Source organism: Equus caballus, chromosome 26, assembly GCF_041296265.1.
Source record: "Equus caballus isolate H_3958 breed thoroughbred chromosome 26, TB-T2T, whole genome shotgun sequence".
Taxonomy (NCBI): Eukaryota; Metazoa; Chordata; class Mammalia; order Perissodactyla; family Equidae; genus Equus; species Equus caballus.
The window spans coordinates 13,547,019-13,565,869 of NC_091709.1; the positions used below are offsets into that span (position 1 = coordinate 13,547,019).

The 18,851-nt window shown below is 36.0% G+C and overlaps 1 long non-coding RNA gene across 1 annotated transcript; it reads left to right on the plus strand.

The window, feature by feature from the left end:
- The first annotated feature begins 304 nt into the window (after positions 1-304).
- Positions 305-4,599, plus strand: LOC138920903 (uncharacterized). Its single transcript, XR_011432895.1, has 3 exons — positions 305-393; positions 983-1,031; positions 4,322-4,599. It is a non-coding gene; the product is annotated as an uncharacterized lncRNA (long non-coding RNA).
- Positions 4,600-18,851: the final 14,252 nt, after the last annotated feature.

Here is an 18,851-nt window from a genome sequence, read left to right on the forward strand (position 1 = left end):
CCTATTTTGTTTCCAGTTTAACAGAGAGCACTGGTGAGCCTAGGCAGTATTCAGTAGCTTCTACTTGATTATTCCTTAGACTTGTAAGATCTTGGTTTTCAGAGCTTAGAGATTATCTGGTATAATCACTCTTTTTGGGTGAGTGTCTGTCTCTCTTTCTGGTTCCTATCTCTATCTGTCTCTTTTTCTCTCTCTCTGTTATCATTCAACATCCCAGACAGATGCAAACCTAACACACCGAACTTCATATTCTAGAAAGATTGTTATTCATTTATTCTACAATTCTAGAATGTCTACCTACTATGTGCCAGGCAAATTATTCTGGCACTTGGGATACATCAGTAAACAAAACTGACCCAAGGCCCTTCTTCATGGAGCTTATAGTCCAAAATGGCAAGTTGTGGGATGCTTGATTTAGTGATTTAGTGTATTAATCAAGATTCTCCAGGGAAACAGAACCTATAGGATGTGTTTATATAGAAAGAGAGATTTATTTTCAGGAATTGGCTCACGTGCTTATGGAGGCTGGTGAGACCAAAATCAACAGAGTAGGCTGGGAAGCTGGAGACCCTGGGAAGAGTCAATGTTGCAGTTCAACTCCGAAGGCCATCTACTGGTGGAATCCATGTTTGTTTGGGGGTAGGCCAGTCTTTTTATCTATTAAAGCCTTCAACCTGTTGGCTGAGGCTCACCAAAATTCTGGAGGATAGTCTACTTTACTCAAGGTCCACCACTTTCAATTTTAATCTCATCCAAAAAACATCCTCCAAGAAACATTCAAAATAATATTTGACCAAATATTTGGGCATTGTGGCCCAGTCAAATTAACACATAAAATTAACCATCATATTCAGAAATTAGGGAGATTTGGGGTGAGGATATTGTGGAAATAAATGAAGACAAACCAAAAGAGAACATTCAAAGACTATTCAGAGCTTGCTCATAGCAAGAAAGTCTGACACTGTCTCTTGTGTTTTGGCAGAAACTCAAAGGCAAACAGAGGAGTGGCAAAGCATTGTAGTAGGAAAAAGGTAAAGTTTCATTTTTGCCCTGATTCAATGTTGTTGACATGGGGAAGCTGTAGGCAGGTTAACTAGAAGTGGAGCATCCTAAAGTAATTGGTTAAGGCTGCACACTTGACTTTATCTGCTTTGTCCGAAGTTGAAAAAATTGGGGAAGCTGTCTGGTACTAATCAAGTCTTGACCATTTGGGGTCCATTGTTAGAGAGGTTCTTGTTTGGCTTCCTGGAGAGAGTAGTTACTAGAGACAGCAGTCTGACTTCCTGCAAGTCTGATTTATAGCAGACTGGCTTGCTAGGCTGTTTACTATAAATAAGGGGATTGATTTCCTGGACAGGTTGTTGCAGGTTGTAAGTCAGAGTTCTATTTATATATGGTCTTGTCACTGTCTGTTTGTATATTTAGCCTTACAATACAGATTATAAACAATACAATAAAGAAGGAAACTGCACAATGTATTAGAAGGTGATAAATATTGCAGGGAAAATCTAGAACCATATATAAAACTTTGGAGAAGAAAATGGGGGAAGGTATGGAAAAGTTTGCTGTATTAAATAGACTGTTAAGAGCAATATTTATTTAGAAGGTGAGATTCAAGCAAAAACTTAAAAAGGATCATGGAATTAGCTAAGCAAAGATATGAAAGCAGATAACCCTAAACATATTGAACAACTGATGTTAGTCCCTAACATAGGCTGGTTCCTAGTGTTTACAACGTATCTAAAATAATCACAATGCCTTTCTCCCATTTCTTGAATTTACCCTCCTAGACATATCTTTCACAATAAGACAGCTACACTTTAAATCATTCATTATCTTAGGGAGGGATATTAGAGGAATAAAACAGGAGAATAAAAAGAGAGAAAGAGAAAGAATGAGAACAGAAGTCAGCAACCAATGATCATTGGCTTGCACTCAAATAAGGCTCCTCTTTGAAATCTAGACGATTCTAACTTGAAAAAAAAAATAGAGGGAGGCTTTTTAGATATTTTGGATATCTCTTACATCACGAAATTAAGGCATGAGATTACATATTTTGTGTATCTGCTACATCATGAGATTTAGCTCCAGCCCAGCCAGATGTGTTAGGATAAAGTCATTATCTAGATGTTTTGATCTGGGCTCCAAAGTTAAATACATATTACATGATTAAGCTTAAATGTGCATTTCATAACCTTTGGTCCATGTACACTATAACAGATTGAGTCTGTAAGAGCCCAGAAGGGGAGAAGGGAGAGGAGACTTTGAGCAGACTTTGAAAGGTGTCTTTGGCGTGCTATGAACCTAGGCAAGGCTAATCTCCCAAAGGACTAGCGATGGTTTTCTACTCCTTACCTCAAGTCCCATGAGGGGTGCTTCAAGAGATGTACTCAGCACTTCAGAAGAGTACTCTGGAGTCTGAGTCTCATCCAGGATGCCTGAAGGGTAGCATCTGAAAGGTGAATTTGTTTTCCATTATGGAAATAACTACATTCATATTACAAGATAATGAGCTAAAGAATGTGCGAGCTTTTCACGTGGAACAGATGTAGACCACACAATACAGGGAGCTGGTCTGAGTTATTTTACGTCCTATCCGTGAGGCTTGCATTGGGAGAGTTGATGGGACTCCTTTGAAGAGATCATACAAGTCTTATTAAGAGACAGTTAGACTTAAACATCTCCCCGTCTTGCAACAGGGCTGGTTCAGGAAAGAGCTTCTCTTCCCTCGTACCACTCATCCTTACTGTGCTCCAACTACAGATAGATGGGTAACAGCAACAAACAATCAGAGGGGAGGATGAGATAGAAACAGAGGCCTTTCTGCCCACATCTACCTCCAAATGCCACAGCAAGCAAATCGTACTGGCCACTAACTACAAAAGAGAAGAGAGCATATTTGTTATTTAAGGTTAATACACAACCATCTATTATAATCCAGATTTTTAGCCACAGGAAGACTAATGCAAACTTCCATGGCATAAATTTTAAAGTGTTAGTGGGAAACAAAAATAAGGTTAGATTTTGATTAGGACCCATAAGTTGTGCTCACTCATTTTACCTATATTTTGCTATTTTTTTATTGCTTCTGCTTGAACATCTCAGGGTTAATGGCTTGGAATCAGTATCTGCTTAAGTGATGCCTATCAGCTGGACTTTCCACATCACACAGATAATTCGACGTTAGGTCTTATATCTGCCCAGAACAATGCACAAGATTGAAGTCTGTGCTGGTCAGCCCCTAAGATGGCCCCTGATGGTTCTTGCCCTTTTTTCTTCACATTACACCTTTTTGTGAGTCTCCTTTCACCCTGAATAATACCTGAAAGGATATTGTGAGAATGACTGTTCAAGTGGGAATGACCAAAAATAGGTCAAAAAGCACATTGCGGCTTCCACTTAGTGATCCCTTGTATCACTTGCTCTGGGGGAAGCCAGCCACCAAGTCAAAAGGCCTATGGAGTCACCACATGGCGAGGAACTGAGGCTTCCTGCCAGTAACTCCCAACTTGCCAGGCATGTGTGTAAGCCACATTGGAATGGATTGCCTCACCCCAGTCTAGCCCTCAGATGACTGCACTCTACAACATCTGACATTTTACCACATACGAAGCTTAGTCTTATGAGTCAATCTGACATATGACATGTTTTACCAGATAACTGGTAAAACATTATTTTTTGGTGTGTCTGTGAGAGTCTTTCCAGAAGATAGTACTATTAGAATTGTTGAACTGCATAAAGCAGATGGCCCTCCCCAATGCAGGTGGGCATCATCCAATTTGTTGAGGGTCCAGATAGAACAAAAAGACGGAAGAAAAGTGAATTCACTCTCTCTCTGCTCCAGCTGAGACATCCATCTTATTCTGCCCTCAGATATTGGCATCCCTGGGTCTTGGGCTTTTGAACTCACATCAGGACTTATACGATCAGTTCCAACCCTCCTCCCCACTCCTCCTGCTGCCGCAATTTTCAGGCCTTCAAACTCAAACTGAATTACACTGCTAGCTTTCCGAGTTCTCCAGCTTGTAGATGGCAGATCATGGGACTTCTCAGCTTCCATAAGCACACGAGCCAGATCTTATAATAAATCTCTTATTGATTCACTCATTCATTTATTTCTCCTTCAGTTCTATTTCTCTGGAAAACCCTAACTAATACACCAGCATAAGAAACCCAAAGCTAAGATCACCCAGCTAAACTAGTAGTGAGTTTTTGACTCTCAGAAACTATGAGATGTTTATTTTGTTTTAAGTCATTAAGTTTTGAGGTAATTGGTTGCACAGCTATAGAAAAATAATTCGGGTTCTAATCTTATCCACAGCTCTTTCAAGTTGTCCAAAGATGGATTCCTGTTTATAGATGATGGAACAACGTATTTCAGCTCCTTGATTTACCTAAGTAACCTCCTCTAGCATCCTATCTCACATTAAACCTACGTTCTCAACCCCTGTCTCTGCATGGGTTTTAAAAATTTCGTTCCCGTGATCTAGAACTCCTAGGAGCTTATGCTTGCTTCACCAGTGGCAGTTCTCTTTTTATTCCTGGAACGCGATAATATCTATTTTTGTACAAAATAAAATAGTCTGGCATCCTGGGAAAGGACGTCTTATTTTATCAGAATATTATAAGAATTTTTAATTTTCTCATCAGGCCAAAGATAGGCAGAAGATTAAAACTGTTTATGAATCCGCTCTCTGTTAATGAAACTCTGCCAGGTTTGAATGTCTATCATTTTAGTGACAAAGTAACCTCAGCTAATGTAGCACATAACATAATGGCAGCCTTATCACTCTGTGAAGGCCATTTTCCAAAATTACTTTTTCATTTCCAAATTAGAATTCTGATTCTGTCGATCTCCCTGAATCCAATGGAGAGTATTAGGAAAGTGTTTGCTGTATGAATAACTTCATTAAAATAAGTGAATGTTTGTTTATAAGGCAGGTTCTTGGGGCTCCAGCCCGTGTCTACCAAATTGGGTTATTAAATTTTCTGTGTGTCAACATCAACAAGGTTTTAGCTGAAATTTTGGTATATTCTGGTACTGTACTGTTGGAGAATCTAATTTAATAGATCTGAGTAGGTGCCCGGAAATCTGAATTCTAACAATTAAGTCAGGGAATTTTGATGAAAATGGACCTATTTCTCTCTTTTGAGAAATATTGTCAATATTGTTTCTCTTATTCATTGATATGTATTTTTTCTTTAACTTCTTACCATTGACTCTTTAAAAGCATTTTTTTTTCATTATTTTGTTGTTTTTTCTTTGTTTGATTTGCTTTTACATGGCTTCCACGGTTGTGATAAAAGCTGCTATGGTCATGAGGAGTAACTAGAAAGAAAGAGGCAGCAGCAATGATTTATGGGTGGAGGCAACTGTAAATTATGTGTTTATAAGTCAGAAAGAGCTATATAATATTTCTGTGAAGATGCAATTGAGTATAGCACAACAACACAAAAATATTTTAAGATAAATGGTGATATAAACAACAGCAGACTTTTATACTTGTCTTTAGCTAACTGCCAATGCTAACTATACTATAAACATTAACATAAAAAATGTTGTGGGCAAAGATGACGATTTCTGATTGAGATTTGGTGTTGAATATATCTGTTCAATTTATAAAAGTAACTATGCCTCTTAATGTGCAGCAATTACCTCAAGTTCATTGTAGGGAAAGTTAGCTGTTTGATAGGCAGCCACGTGTCCATCACAGCTAATTTGACGTGAAGCTTTTAAAGAGATGTATGTATTTTTTTTCTTTAATCTTACAATATAAGTGAGTTTATGGTCCTCATAAAGAGAGAAAAGAAGATTTATATTCAGGGTAAGAGAATGTCTAATGATTCTTTCCAGAGAAAGCTTCAGAAAAAATAAAAGGATACACACACTCTCATGTATAAATATTTAAAAAATATATTTGAATACCCTGACATAGTTAAATCTAGGGGAAATTATAACAGAAGAAAGCAAGGGATATTTTGATGTGCTTGTAATTTTTTATATGAAATATAATGAAATTCTTAACAATATTAATTTTGTTATTGAATAGTCTGCTTATGCAGTAATACATTGAGATGCCAAATAATTGATTAATAAAATTGGATTTCTCTTTGCTTATTATACTGAGAAGAAGATAGGATTTCAACTGTAGGATTGTCATTCAAAGTTTGCACAATTACAGTTTCAGCTATCTGTGGGTAACCTAGAAATTTTCTAACTTTATGAGGTAGTTTGTGATTTTGCTGAGGTGAGGTAAAAATTTTAATTGCTTGTGTTTCAAAACTAATGTGCAGGAGAAAACTGCATTGGAAGTGAGCGAACATATTCTGCAGGGTATATCACCATCTCAAACAGCTTTTTTGGCCTCTATTAATTACGAAGTACACATTACATAGGGGTAATGAGCTTGGATAGTCTCAAAGGTTTTAAGAACATATCTTGGTTAATATTTCCAACATTCTGTAAGAATCTGTCTGAGACTCAGTTTCCTGTTATAAAACAATCTGAATATTAATAAGATCTAATTTCAGAAGACAGGTGAGGTGGAAAAAGACAATATATTAAAAAATAACTCATAATCTCTAATTGCCTTACAAATCCCTATAATAATACTATGAATTAGAAGCATCATAATGATAATGACTCCTCAGTAATGCAATTGCAAACTATATCTTCAATTCTTTTATAAAATGGTTATAAACAAATATTGATTCTAAGCAATAGAAAAATAGATTTTAATTAATTAAAATGTCCTTATAGAATTTCAATACAGTACCAAGGTGGAAAGTTGGAATTAGATCAAATAAGATGATATAATTAAAGTGGTATTTTATTGAACTAGAGTCTAAGTTTATAAAAATAAATAATAACGTGTTTTAAACATAATTCCTTTTTCCATATAAACCTCAATTTAAGATGCCAGTAGCAAGAGTTCTTCAACGGGGGCTGGCCCGGTGGCGCAGTGGTTAAGTGTGCACGTTCCGCTTTGGCGGCCCAGGGTTTGCCTGTTTGGGTCCCGGGTCTGGACACAGCACTGCTTGGCCCGCCATGCTGGAGTACGCATCCCACATAAGTAGAGGAAGATAGGAATGGATTTTAGCTCAGGGCCAGTCTTCCTCAGCGAAAAGAGGAGGATTGGCAGCAGTTAGCTCGGGGGTATTCTTCAGCAAAAAATAAAAAATAAAAAAAAATAAAAGTGCCTCAATTATCTTACAAATTAATGCATTTATGACTTTATAGGAAAAAATCCTTAAAATAGTTGTTACAAATATGAGTCAATCTCAGAGTAGCAAATACCTTTAACATATGTTTTTTGCTTCCATCCATTTCTTAGGAACCTGTGGTTAAATCTGGAACGAATAATACATTCTTTAAAAATTTCAGATTAGTGCATATCAATACCTTTCAGAGTAAAAGTCAACATTTGTGAAGTGCCTACTATTTGTTAAGTGTTAAACAGATAATAGAGATATTATGAAGAAGTTTATCAAATAAACTTAGATGAAAAAGACAAACATTCATGAAAAAACATAATTTACCAAAGCAGACACAAGAATAAATGGAAAACCAGTATAATCCTACGCCCAATAAAGAAAATAAACCTTCAACTGAAAAGTTTACCACAAAGAAATCTCCAAGCTCAGATAGTATTGTTGGTTGAATGTATCCCCTTATTTAGGAAAAAACTTTATGCTAGTTTTTAATAATTCTTCAAAGATTTTCAAAGATGAAATTCAAAGATTTCTCAAGTATTTTATGCTGACCAGTAGAATCTTGAAACCAAAACCCTAATAAGAGAACAGCATGAAAAGATCCTTGCAGGCCTGTCTCTTTCACAACCACAGAATCTGAAATTTAGATAATAATAATAAAGATTCAAACCCTGCGGATTCCAAGTCGTCCAATATTTCATAAACAAGTTGGACTTATTTGACGACTGCAATATTATTTTTAATAAGATCAACCAAATAAATCTACACATCCATAGAATATAGAAAAAAAACCTCTGTTATTCTCAATAGATTCTGCAAACTCATTTTATAAAAGTCAGCATAAATTTAATGACCAAGATAAAGTATATTCAGGTTAGGAAGAGAAGTGGGTAACCTGAATCTGATAAATCTTCCCCTCCAAAGAATAAGAATGAGGCAAAGCTACTTGCTACTACCATTTCAATGCAAAATCATACTTGAGATCACTAAAGGATCCCAAACGCAAAAAAATAAATAAAAAAATAAGGCTAGAAAAAATGAAATAAATTTCTCATTATTTATGGTTAAATATTATGCATGTACCCAATCCAGAAAAATCTACAAAGAAGAAATATTGGAATTACAAAGTAAATTCAACAACTTCACTTGATATAAGATAATTAAAAATCAATGGCATTCCAAAATAGCATCCACACAAAATAATTTAAAAAAATATATTTTAAAATCATGTAGGTTAAAATAGCGTCAAACATGTCAAATAGACTTTTGATTTCCAGTTATAGTGGATAAGAGATTGGCAAATTGTCTTCTCTATATTCAAGAATATAAGTTGAAAACTGGAAAATATGCCCCCACAAAATCTCACAATTTTCCATTTCTAAAAACTGAATAAAGACAAACTACACTCACGCCTGACCCTATCATCCATAGCAAATGGAGCAAGCTCTGTAGGAAACAATGGAGAAATCCCATGACTCTGAAACTCTGGGATTAACATCTCTGTTGAGTCGGTGATAATCTAGCCAGAAAATTAGTGGGAAGTCTTTTAAATTAGAGAGACATAGAAGGGTATATAACTTTTCACACAACTTTGGTTGCCTGGGGAGATCAGGGAGGGTCCTCGGGAAAGTAGAGGCTGAGCGAGAGTTGAAAGTGGCCTCACCGTTTTGAATGTGGTCTGTAACTCACACACAGATTTATTTGAAGAAATTGGAAGCCTTATAAATTCAAGTGGTTTAAGTACAAGTTCTTTCCAATTTGGGGTTAAGCACTATGCTATGCGGACACTAAGGAAGTGAGGACAATAAAAAGAAAAAGAAAAAACTGAAACGATATCAGTCATACACCAAAGAGGAGACAAACTCCACAGATTAGGTCCAGGCAAGTTACTCAAATAGATACATAAATAAATTAATAAAATTAAATAAACAAAAATTTAAAAAGTAACAACTATTATCCTCAAGGATGAGGGGTGGCAAAATCCAGGGTTGCCACAAAATAGAATAATATCCAAAATACGCATTTTTTAACAAAATATAAAATATGCAGGGGCTGGCCCGGTGGCCGAGTGGTTAAGTTCGCGCGCTCCGCTGCCGGCGGCCCAGTGTTTCGTTGGTTCGAATCCTGGGCGCAGACATGGCACTGCTCATCAAACCACGCTGAGGCAGCGTCCCACATGCCACAACTAGAAGGACCCACAACAAAGAATATACAATGATGTACCGGGGGGCTTTGGGGAGAAAAAGGGAAAAAATAAAAAATTTTTAAATAAAAATATATAAAATATGCAAAGAAATAAGAAAGTATGGCATATATTCAGGAAAAATGTATTGAATAGGAACTGACTCTGAATGGATCCACAGGTTAGATTTATCAAACAAAGCCTTTGACTCAGATATTATAAATAATTCATAAAAGTAAAGAAAATTGTATTTAAATAAATAATGAAAATTAAGATTATAATACCTCAAAAATAGGTTCTATCAATAGAAAAATAGAAACTATGGAAAACAACCAAATAAAATATCTAGAATTGAAAAGTACAGATAATAATAACAATACATTATGAGATTTATAGAATATGTACAATTAGAACGTATTTAAAAAGTAATGCAAAGGCCTGGAAGGGAGAAATAGAAGCTGATTTGAAATGAAAGTAGATTACAATAAGCTAAAATTGAGTATTGAAAAATTAAACAAAAGATGCACATTATAATGTGTAGACATATACGGCTAGTGAGCCGATAGAAGAGAGAAAATGGAATACTACAAAGTACACATTTAATCAAAGAAAAAGCAAAGAAAACTCACAGAGGAAATAGAGAGACAGAAGGCTTAGCATAAATATTAGTTTCCTATAGCTGCTGTGACAAATTACCACAAAACGAGTGGCTTAAAACAACAGAAATTTATTCTCTCACAATTCTGGATGCTAGAATTTGAAAATCAAGGTGTTGGCAGGACCATGCCCCCTTCAACTCTCTATGTAAGAATCTTTGCTTGCCTCTTCTAGCTTCTGGTTGCCGGCAATTCCTGGCGTTCTTTGGTTTGTGGAAGGATAATTACAATCTCTGCCTTCATCTCCTCATGGCCATCTTCCCTTTGTGTGCCTGTGTGCCTGAGTCCAAATTTCCCTCTTTTTATAAGGACCAGTGACCTTGGTTTTAGGGCCCACCCTAATTCTGTATGACTTCATTTTAACCCAATTACATCTGCAAAGTCCCCATTTCCAAACAAAGTCATATCCACAGATTCCAGGTGGACATTAATTTTGAGGGAGACTAGTTAGCTCAGTACACCAACCATACTTATAATTCCATTATATATAAATGATTCCAATACTCCAAGTAGAAGACTAAAAATGCAAGAAAGGATAAAAAAGCAAAGCCTAGCTATGAGTTGTCTTTCAGTAACAAAATACGAAATTAATTATAGTTTTGTGTCTCTTAATGACAAGAATATGTTTTGAGAAATGCATTGCTAGGCAATTTCCTTGTCGTGCAAACATCATAGAGTACACTTACACAAACCTAGATGGTATAACCTACTGCACGCCTAGGCTATATGGTACTAATCTTATGGGACCATCGTTATATTCGTGGTCTGTTTTAACTGAAGGGTCAGTATGTGGTGCGTGACTACATATTCAAAAGCAGTCATAAGAAAGCTGAAGTGACTATATTAAGATTAGACAAAGCTGACTTCAGAAAAAGGAATACTACTAAAGACAAAGGGATATTTTTAATAATGAAAACTTCAATTCATTAAATAGACATTGTAATTCAAATTCAATAACAAATATATGAAGCAAAAGATGAGTGATCTGAAAGGAGAAATGGACAAGCCCACAATTATAATTAGATAATTTGGCATTCTTCTATTAGTAATGGTTAGAAAAAGCAACAGACAAAATTCGCTAAGGAAGTACAAAACATGAACAATATTAATAAGATATTTGAGCTAACTGATATTTTATCACTACAACCCCAAATGCCATAATACGTATTCTACTGAAGTGCACATGAAATATTTACCAACATAGACAATAGAAAGCCATGAAACAAATCTGAAAAAAATGTAAATGGATTGAAATCATAGAGGATATTTCCTGACCATCAAAGTATTGTTAGAAATCCATACAAATTATATAAAAATCTACAAATATTGGGAAATCAGACAAAAGACCTAAAACAAAGCCTTGAAGCAGGCAAAGATATCTTAGGAGAGAAAAAGCTTAGCTGGTTAAAAAATGATTTTAAAAATGAAATTAAAAAATTCTTCTTAAAACTATTAAGTGATAAAACAAGCTTCAAACTGACCAAAAATATTTCTGTTAGAAATATGTGAAAAGAGGGGCTGGCCCCGTGGCCGAGTGGTTAAGTTCGCGCGCTCCGCTGCAGGCGGCCCAGTGTTTCGTCGGTTCGAATCCTGGGCGCGGACATGGCACTGCTCGTCAGACCACGCTGAGGCAGCGTCCCACATGCCACAACTAGAGGAACCCACAACGAAGAATACACAACTATGTACCGGGGGGCTTTGGGGAGAAAAAGGAAAAAATAAAATCTTAAAAAAAAAAAAAAAAAAAAAAAAAGAAATATGTGAAAAGGGACCTGTATCTAGAAAACAATGGAAAACCTTAAAATTCAATTATAAGATAAACATTCCCCTTTAAAAATATACAAAAGACTTTTACAGTCACTGTACGAAAGAAGATGTACAAATAGTCACTAGGCACATGAGAGACAGTAAACACCATTGCCAGTCAAGAGAATGCAAATAAGGTATCACACTCCCTGACTTCAAATTATGCTACAAAGCCATAGTAACCAAAACAGCATGGTACTGGCACAAAAACAGACACACAGATCAATGGAACAAAATTGAGAGCCCAGAAGTAAACCCACACGTTTATGGACAGCTAATATTTGATAAGGGAGCCAAGAGCATACGATGGAGAAAGGAGAGTCTCTTCAAGAAATGGTGTTGGGAAAACTGGACAGCCACAAGCAAAAGAATGAAAGTAGACCATTCCCTTACACCATGCACAAAAATCAACTCAAAATGGATTAGAGACTTGAATGTAAGACCCGAAACCATGAGAATTCTAGAAGAAAACATAGGCAGTACGCTCTATGAGATTGGTCTGAGCAGCATATTTTCAAGTCCCATGTCTAACCGGGCAAGGGAAACAAAAGAAAAAATGAACAAATGGGACTACATCAAACTAAAAAGCTTCTGCACAGCAAAGGAAACCATCAACAAAACGAAAAGACAACCGAACAATTGCGAGAAGATATTTGCAAACGACATATCAGATAAGGGGTTAATATCCAAAATATACAAAGAACTCATACAGCTCAACAACAAAAAAACCGACAATCCAATTAGAAAATGGACAAAAGATCTGAACAGAGATTTCTCCAGAGAAGATCTACACATAGCCAACAGGCATATGAAAAGATGCTCAACATCATTAGCTATCAGAGAAATGCAAATTAAAACTACAATGAGGTATCACCTCACTCTGGTTACAATGGCTATAATTAACAAGACAGGAAACGACAAACGTTGGAGAGGGCATGGAGAGAAGGGAACCCTTGTTCACTGCTGGTGGGAGTGCAAACTGGTGCAGCCACTATGGAAAGCAGTATGGAGTATCCTCAGAAAATTAAGGATTGATCTACCATATGATCCAGCTATTCCACTGCTGGGTATCCAAAGAACTTGAAAACACAAAGGCATAAAGATACTTGCACCCCATGTTCATGGTGGCATTATACACCATAGCCAAGACATGGAAGCAACCTAGGTGCCCATCAAGGGACGAATGGATAAAGAAGATGTGGAATTTATACACGATGGACTACTACTCAGCCATAAGAAATGATGAAATCCTGGCATTTGTGACAACATGGATGGACCTTGAGTGTCTTATGCTGAGTGAAATAAGTCAGAGGGAGAAAGTCAAATACCATATGATCTCAGTCATAAGTAGAAGATAAAAACGACAAAAAAAACCACACACATAGCATTGGAGATTGGACTGGTGGTTACCATTGGGGAAGGGGGGAGGGGGGAGGGCAAAAGGGGTGATTAGGCTCACACGTGAGAGGATGCACTATAATTAGTGTTCGGGTGGTGAACATGATGTAATGTATACAGAATTCGAAATATGATGTACATCTGAAAAAAATAAAAATTAAAAAAAATAAATAAAACTTCACTCATTATCTGCATTACCTCCTTGAAAAAAATAAAATAAAATAATTAAAACCATAATCATGTGCAACCACATGCCAAAGAGAGTTTCTAAAATTATTGAGTATCGCTGAGCATTTGGAGAAACTGAAACTCCCATATAATGCTTGTGGGAATGTGAAATGATGGGACTACTAAAAAGAACTTTAGGGTAATTTCTATAAATTTAAAAATTTATGTATTGCATGACCCAGCTGTTCCACTCCTTTATTACCAAAAAGTAATGAAGTATATGTCCACACAAATATTTGCTGATGTATGTTAATAGCAGGTTTATTCTTAATAGCCCTGAAACAACTCAAATTTCCACCAAGTGAATTGTTAAAAAAGAAAAATATCCTGGAGTATTAGTAGAATAAAATGCAATTTAGCAATAAAAATAAATGGACTTCTAATGTGCTCAACAACCTGGATGATGCAAAAATACTATCATGAGCAAAGGATGCGACACAGATGATTATATTGGGTATGATTCCATTTATTGAAAAAAACAACTCTCTAGAACAGGAAAAACAAATCTATTGTGCCACAAAATCCATCAACAATTGCCTTAGATTGGCAATTGTGGACCACCTGGAAAGGAGGACCAAGATTCTTCTTGGAGTGATGGAAATATTTGATATCTTGATTATGTTTGTGACTATACAATTTTATACAGTTTTAGAACTCATGTATTTGAATAATTACAATAGGCACATTTTGTTAATGGAAATTATACCTCAATAAAGCTGGTTTTGATGTGTAAAAATTTAAAAATACTTAAGAAGGGCCCACACTAAATAGATGGAATTATATTACTATACTTTCAAGACACTTAGTCACTCTAATGGATTTATGATGCACCTAAAACGAACTCTAAACAGTCTTAAGAAAGCCCTGAAAGAACTGGCACTGTGTGTTTCCAATCTCTCTTGAGCAGTATTTCTTCTTTTCACTTTATTCCAAGTACACTAGCTCCTATTTTTCCAAATTGTCAGGTTCCTTACCATATCACTGCCGGTAAATGCTGTGGTAATACTGTGCTCCTTTTGCTAATAGGAGCCTCCTCCCACCCCTAACACTTTAGCCTCTCCTTATTCTTAAGACCTGCAGGAATAGTGCCTCATTCATTTATTCGACAACATTTATTGAGTATCTGGCATATCTCTGGTTCTTCTTGGCTCCAGGATACAATAACAAAGACATAATTCCAGCCTTTTCACATCTTTGTTCTGGTAGGTGATAGAATAAATAAATAAATATATAAATAAACATGCCATAAATCAATTGCTGATATGCATTATTGTTAAAAAATAACTGGGGCCAACTTGTGGCATAATGGTTGGGTTCACATGCTTTGCTTTGGCTGCCCCAGGTTGGCAGGTTTGGATCCTGGACACAGACCTACACATTCATCAAGCCATGCTGTGGCAGTGTCCCACATAAAATAGGGGAAGATTGGCACATATCTTAGCTCAGGGCCAATCTTCCTCACCAAAAAAAAAACACCCCAAAATAAAAGCCAAAGTTAGGTAAAACCAACCATTTTCACACTGGAGGAGGGTTAATATTTTATAAAGATGACCAGGGAGGCAGCAGTGGGACAGAGGCCTGCAAAATTGAGAGAGAGGACGATGTAATTGTCTGGGAAGGTGTGTTTCAGAATGAAGAAAGAGCCCCTGGCTGTTTCCTTTGAATTTCCAACCACTTCCGCTGTTCCTTTTTGTTTTCCTTTGTTATTGTGCTTATTTTCAGTAAGTAGTTTCACAACTTTGAATTGTGTTATGCATGGATTCATCTTTTTCTGTGAAGACTGTAAAGTCTTTATGGGAAGAATAGTTTCTGTTTGTTCACCATTGTTTATAAAGTTAAAAAAAAGTTAATGCCTATAGTAGGCATTAGTTAAATATTTGTTGAATACATGCTTAAATGTATAAATAAGTACATTTTAGTACATGTTTGCCTAATACTATGTACGTCACAAAGATTTAGTTCAAACAAGAGCAAAAGAATGAATAGATTGTTAATCCATGTCATTTAACAGGACATGCAAAGCAGACGACAGAGTGAGTTTGCAATAGGGATGGGGAAGCGGGTGGTTTTCAGTGTGTTCAGTTCATGATACCTGTGAGACACTCAGATGATTGGTACACAGATGACATTCTTTCAAGCATTTAAAAACATTTTATAAAATGCTTTCTCTTTCTCTTAATTCACTTCTCTTTTTTACTTATTTAAAATAAATTGTTTTCCGCATCTTCATTGCTCTTTAGTCACAGTTCCTGAGGCTACAAAGTCACAGATTCAGTTTTCCATTTCCAGTAATGCGTTACTTATAACTCATCAAAGAGCATCTTTCAAGAAATACACAAATGGCATAAGATCGTCGCTCTAATCAAGATAAATTATATGAATGAGGATGATGTGATTGTATTGTATACAGAGTATAGAAACATGGAGAAGCATATTTCAGTGGGTATTATGACTATCACACTCAAATACCAGAAGCTGAATGGCATTTTAGAATGAGTATTGATTTTGATCAACGGAAAATAGTATCAAATATTTTCTGGGACATTACTAAACATTAAATATTTGTCTGATCAATTAATAAAGATAATCTTGGGGCCAGTTCCGTGGCATACCAGTTAAGTTCTCATGCACTGCTTTGGTGGCCGGGGATTCGACTGTTCGATTCCAGGTGGGACCTAGCACCACTTGTCAAGCCATGTTGTGGCAGGCATCCCACACGTAAAATAGAGGAAGATGGGCACAGATGTTAGCTCAGGGCCAATCTCACTCAGCAGAAAGAGGGGGATCACAGTGGATGTTAGCTCAGGCTAATCTTCCTCAAAAAAATAAATAAATAAATGAAAAATGAAGATGATCTTATTTAAATCTTACAGCAACTCTGTCATCTCAACACCGCCTTCAATTTGCAAATAAGTAAACTTACAGCACAAAAAAATTTAAAAATTTGTCCAAGTTCTCATCTCTAATTAGTGGTCAAAACAAATTTTGAAATCAAGTTGCAGGATTCCAGAGCTCACACTTTTCATTGCTATGTTTTAATTGCTGTTTCAGTTCAGATGATCAAATGCTTTTTTCTCACAACTATTTATTACTAGATCAAAAGTATATTATTTAAATTCTAGAAGCGTAGATGGTGTTTGGAGAAATTAAATGAAAGTGTGTGTTTAACACATCCTACTCCTGGTTTACCAGGGAAACAGAATTCTTAGACCCCTCTTCTCTTTCTTAAACTCAGGGATGGGAGCTCCTGTTATTTCACATTCTGTTTCTGTCTGGATCAAGTTCCCTGTGAGCTGTCAGAGCTGCTAAATCAGATATCTCTTCATACATGCCACTTAGAAGAGGCAGGGCACTGTCTTCCTGCAGCTCTCGGGCCCTTTAAATACAGAGTGAGAGCCTCTCACTGGTCTCTGTGCAGCAGCTCACTGTCAGCATTTCACCGCAGTCTGGCCGGCACAGGAGCCTGGATCTCGTTGATAATACAAAGAGAGAAATGTCTGCTCACTGACAGACACGGATGGCAGGGGCTGCCACTCCCAGCGGGCTGTGACTTGGGTCACAACCAAACACAGCATGGCACAGGCTGAATCCACTTTGATGAAATCGGATTCCTTCCTCTAAAGGAGGGTCCTTTGGACTCATTTAAATTAGGTTGTAATTTTCACTGGAGCAGACAGATCTTGATAACTAACAATATTTTTCATAATTCCTTTGAAATGTAGTAGGTTATGTAGGAATTTTATCCACAAGTACTATTGCAATGTGACTTCTGGTCAGAACTGCATGCTGCAATATTTTATTCTGATTTCTAAAACTATGGTTTCGCCTACAGTCTTATTGCTAATTCAAAGAAATGTTTCAAAATTTCAGTCTCCTTCTCATCTCATCAGTTCATATTTCTCTACACTGGCCTTCCTTGAAGAAAATTTGTTTTCACCAGTATGTCATTCTTTTGAATATGTTTTCTTTTTTTTTTTTCCCAGAAGCCCTAGGTTGGCTTAGGTATATGTAGAACATATAAAACAGAAAGAGACAAATAATATTTGATGTGGTAGCTCATTTCATAGATGAGAAAATGGAGGGCAGCCCTCATTTTCACTCTTTGTTAATTCAGGGTTAAAACGAGGACTTAAAAGTCCTTCCCTCCCTATACTGCTTCCCTGGTATAGAGCACTTCGCAATTTGTTGTACATTCGCATACAAGTTAAGTGAAAAGCAGAATTTCTGGTGCTAAATTAGCATAGTACACTCTACTTATGTAGTATCATTCACATTTATGTAACCATGCCATTTTTCTTTTATATATTAGTCAGGTTTTTTTAATAGATTAAAAATGAATATCCACTAAGGTTTGTGGAACAGGAAATTATTCTTCTTCATTAAAGGAAATGTTGAATTAGAGAGCCAAAGAAAAATAGGACTAGAGCCGTATTACCAATATTTTTTATTTCAATTTCAAAGATTTTTGTTTCATTTTGAAATACGTAATGGTGCTTGTGAAATGCTCTCTATTTTTAAGGTATATCAAGACAGAAGCTGATATTATAAGTTGGAGGGTAGTTTCCCAGGTAAGTAAAGCGAAATTTCAGAAGTAAATGTACTAATTTCCGTGCAATGGAGTGATATTGATCAATCAGCGACTTCATGTAGTGTTATAATAAAAGAAGTTCAAAAATCAATACTTTCCTTTAAAACCTAGTGTCTAAATTCACATCTTTCATATCCCTTTTAATCAATGAATCAAGTTCACATTCCACATCATTTCTTATCTGAGGATCTTGGGACAGACCTCAAGTCATTATAAACCTTATGATATTGGCTTTTCCACTATGCTATTTAATCTAAGATTTATGATAACCACCACAACCTTCAGAAAGAAAATTATCATGTAAGAGACAGTGTAGTATTACCATATTTGGAAGATTAGAGACAGGAAGTTGTTGGATTCTTGTCATTCTTTAGATTCAGGTGAATTCCCCCTATTTTCACTAAATTTCCCCAGGTTTCTATAATAAATCTCTAAAATTCACTATGGTTGACAAAAAGAGAGTAATGGAGATATCTTTTAAAATATGAAAATCATCAGAACAAAAAATATAGTTTAGATATGTATTTAAGAATCTTTCTAAAATGTCAATTGAGAATTATGAAGAAACTGCATTCTAGGCAATCTTTGAAATAAAGTCATATATTAGATTTTAGATTTTGGTCATGCTATTATTCAAATTTCAGCCTACTCATATAAACTTTAACAAAATTCAAAACTTTTTTAGTGTAATAGAAGCTCTCCAATATGACATGATCATGACTTACAGTACACAGTATGTCAAAATTTGGCTGCAGAATGATGCTATAAAAATGGTACGAAA